Here is a 4,715-nt window from a genome sequence, read left to right as displayed (position 1 = left end):
TGTGGAGTAATGGTAGTAGATGCAGAATCATTTTGGTCTACTTGACACGGACATGATGCCTATATTCGTGATCATTGCCTTAGATGTCTTCATAACTATGCACTTTTCTATCAATTGCTCGGCAGTAAATTGTTCATCCACCGTAATACATGCTATCATGAGAGAAGCCACTAGTGAAACCTATGGCCCACGTGTCTCTTTCTTATTATATTGCATCTCTTTTATTATCGCATCTCGTTTACTATTTTGCAATCTTTACTTTCCAGTCTATACAAGAAAATACCAGAAAATATTTATCTTACTATCTCTATCAGATCTCACTTTTGTAAGTGACCATGAAGGAATTGACAACCCCTTTATTGCGTTGGTTGCGAGGCTCTTGATTGTTTGTTCGAGTACTAGGCGACTTGTGCGTTGTCTCCTACTAGATTGATACCTTGGTTCTCAAAAACTGAGGGAAATACTTACGCTACTTTGTTGCATCACCCTTTCCTCTTTAAGGGAAAACCAACGCATGCTCAAGAGGTAGCAACAGCAAGCCTGTTAGGGCCCAGATCGAGCCCAAGCATCCACATCCATCACCTTGCCAATCGCCCTGAGCCAACCACCATGGGACGTGTTGGGGAACGCAGTAATTTAAAAAATTTCCTACGCACACGCAAGATCATGGTGATGCATAGCAACGAGAGGGAAGAGTGTTGTCCACGTACCCTCGTAGACCGTAAGTGGAAGCACTATGACAACACAGTTGATGTAGTCGTACGTCTTCACGATCGACCGATCCTAGCACCGAAGGTACGGCACCTCCGTGATCTGCACACGTTCGGCTCGGTGACGTCCAACAAACTCACGATCTAGTAGAGTATTGAGGGAGAGCTTCATCAGCACGACGGCATGATGACGGTGATGATGATGCTACCGGAACAGGGCTTCGCCTAAGCACCCCTACGATATGACCGAGGTGGATTATGGTGGAGGGGGGCACCGCACACGGCTAAGAGATCAATGATCAACTTGTGTGGTCTAGGGTGCCCCCTGCCCCCGTATATAAAGGAGCAACGGGGGAGGCCGGCCGGCCTAGGGGCGCGCCAAGGAGAGGGGGAGTCCTCCTCCTAGTAGGAGTAGGACTCTCCTTTTCCTAGTCCAACTAGGAAGGGGGGAGGGGAAAGGAAGGAGAGGAGAGAGGGAGGAAAGAGGGGCCGCCGCCCCCCTCCTTGTCCAATTCGGACTCCCAAGGGGGGGCGGCCAGCCCTAGGCCCCCTCTTCTCTCTCTCTCAAGGCCCATGTAGGCCCATTAGTTCCCCCGGGGGTTTCGATAACCCCCCGGCACTCCGATAAATATCCGGTGACCCCCGGAACTCATCCGGTGTCCGAATATAGTCGTCCAATATATCAATCTTTATGTCTCGACCATTTAGAGACTCCTCGTCATGTCCGTGATCACATCCGGGACTCCGAACTATCTTTGGTACATCAAAACACATAAACTCATAATACCGATCATCACCGAACGTTAAGCGTGCGGACCCTACGGGTTCGAGAACTATGTAGACATGACCGAGACACGTCTCCAGTCAACAACCAATAGCAGAACCTGGATGCTCATATTGGTTCCTACATATTCTACGAAGATCTTTATCGGCCAAACCGCATAACGATATACGTTGTTCCCTTTGTCATCGGTATGTTACTTGCCCGAGGTTTGATCGTAGGTATCTCAATACCTAGTTCAATCTCGTTATCGGCAAGTCTCTTTACTCGTTCCGTAATACATCATCTCGCACCTAACTCATTATTTGCATTGCTTGCAAGGCTTAAGTGATGTGCATTACTGAGAGGGCCTAGAGATACCTCTCCGACAATCAGAGTGAAAAATCCTAATCTCGATCTATGCCAACTCAACAAACACCATCGGAGACACCTGTAGAGCACCTTTATAATCACCCAGTTACATTGTGACGTTTGGTAGCACACAAAGTGTTCCTCCAGTATTCGGGAGTTGCATGATCTCATAGTCATAGGAACATGTATAAGTTATGGAGAAAGCAATAGCAACAAACTAAACGATCATCGTGCTAAGCTAACGGATGGGTCAAGTCAATCACATCATTCTCTAATTATGTGATCTCGTTAATCAAATGACAACTCATGTCTATGGTTAGTAAACATAACCATCATTGATTCAACGAGCTAGTCAAGTAGAGGCAAACTAGAGACACTTTGTTTGTCTATGTATTCACACATGTACAAAATTTCTGGTTAATAAAATTCTAGCATGAATAATAAACATTTATCATGATGTAAGGAAATATAAATAACAACTTTATTATTGCCTCTAGGGCATATTTCCTTCAGTCTCCCACATGCACTAGAGTCAATAATCTAGGTTACATTGTAACGATTCTAACACCCATGGAGTCTTGGTGCGGATCATGTTTTGCTCGTGAGAGAGGCTTAGTCAATGGGTCTACAACATTTAGATCCGTATGTATCTTGCAAATCTCTATGTCTCCCTCCTTGACTTGATCGCGGATGGAATTGAAGTGTCTCTTGATGTGCTTGGTTTTTTTGCTAAATCTGGATTCCTTTGCCAAGGCAATTGCACCAGTATTGTCACAAAAGATTTTCATTGGACCCGATGCACTAGGTATGACACCTAGATCGGATATGAACTCCTTCATCCAGACTCCTTCATTTGCTGCTTCTGAAGCAGCTATGTATTCCGCTTCACACGTAGATCCCGCCACGACGCTCTGCTTGGAACTGCACCAACTGACAGCTCCACCATTTAATAAAAACACGTATCCGGTTTGTGACTTGGAGTCATCCAGATCAGTGTCAAAGCTTGCATCGACGTAACCATTTATGACGAGCTCTTTGTCACCTCCATATACGAGAAACATATCCTTAGTACTTTCCAGGTATTTCAGGATATTCTTGACCACTGTCCAGTGATCCACTCCTGGATTACTTTGGTACCTCCCTACTAAACTGGTAGCAAGGCACACATCAGGTCTGGTACACAGCATTGCATACATGATAGAGCCTATGGCTGAAGCATAGTGAACACATTTCATTTTCTCTCTATCTTCTGCAGTGGTCGGGCATTGAGTCTGACTCAACTTCACACCTTGTAATACAGGCAAGAACCCTTTCTTTGCCTGATCCATTTTGAACTTTTCAAAACTTTACCAAGGTATGTGCTTTGTGAAAGTCCAATTAAGCGTCTTGATCTATCTCTATAGATCTTGATGCCCAATATATAAGCAGCTTCATCGAGGTCTTTCATTGAATTTTTTTTATTCAAGTATCCTTTTATGCTATTTAGAAATTCAGTATCATTTCCGATCAACAATATGTCATCTACATATAATATCAGAAATGCTACGGAGCTCCCACTCACTTTCTTGTAAATACAGGCTTCTCCAAAAGTCTTTATAAAACCATATGCTTTGATCACACTATCAAAGCGTATATTCCAACTCCGAGAGGCTTGCACCAGTCCATAAATGGATCGCTGGAGCATGCACACTTTGTTAGCACCTTTTGGTTCGACAAAACCTTCTGGTGCATCATATATAACTCTTCTTTAAGATATCCATTAAGGAATGCAGTTTTTACATCCATTTGCCAAATTTCATAAAATGCGGCAATTGCTAACATGATTCGGACAGACTTAAGCATCGCTACGGGTGAGGAGGTCTCATCGTCGTCAACTCCTTGAACTTATCAAAAACCTTTTGCAACAAGTCGAGCTTTGTAGACAGTAATATTACCGTCAGCGTCAGTCTTCTTCTTGAAGATCCATTTATTCTCTATGGTCTTCCGATCATCGGGCAAGTCAACCAAAGTCCATACTTTGTTTTCATACATGGATCCCATCTCAGATTTCATGGCCTCAAGCCATTTTGCGGAATCTAGGCTCATCATCGCTTCCTCATAGTTCGTAGGTTCATCATGGTCAAGTAACATGACTTCCAGAATTGGATTATCATACCACTCTAGTGCGGATCTTACTCTGGTTGACCTACGATGTTCGGTAGTAACTTGATCAGAAGTTTCATGATCATCATCATTAGCTTCCTCACTTACTGGTGTAGGAATCACTAGAACTGATTTCAGTGATGAACTACTTTCCAATAAGGGAGAAGGTACAATTACCTCGTCAAGTTCTACTTTCCTCCCACTCACTTCTTTCGAGAGAAACTCCTTCTCTAGAAAGGATCCGTTCTTAGCAACGAATATCTTGCCTTCGGATCTGTGCTAGAAGGTGTACCCAACAGTCTCCTTTGGGTATCCTATGAAGACACATTTCTCCGATTTGGGTTCGAGCTTATCAGGTTGAAGCTTTTTTCACATAAGCATCGCAGCCCCAAACTTTAAGAAACGACAACCTGGGTTTCTTGCCAAACCACAGTTCATAAGGTGTCGTCTCAATGGATTTAGATGGTGCCCTATTTAACGTGAATGCAGCCGTCTCTAAAGCATAAACCCAAAATGATAGTGGTAAATCGGTGAGAGACATAGATCACACCATATTTAATAAAGTGTGGTTACGACGTTCGGACAACCATTATGTTGTGGTGTTCCAGGTGGCATGAGTTGCGAAACTATTCTACATTGTTTCAAACGAAGTCCAAGCTCATAACTAAAATATTCACCTCCACAAGTTACGATGATTTTCCATTTCACTCTAAAATTCTTTTAACTTTTCA

The sequence above is a fragment of the Triticum aestivum genome, chromosome 2A (assembly GCF_018294505.1).
Source record: "Triticum aestivum cultivar Chinese Spring chromosome 2A, IWGSC CS RefSeq v2.1, whole genome shotgun sequence".
NCBI classification, from domain to species: domain Eukaryota; kingdom Viridiplantae; phylum Streptophyta; class Magnoliopsida; order Poales; family Poaceae; genus Triticum; species Triticum aestivum.
This window is presented reverse-complemented; position numbering follows the sequence as displayed.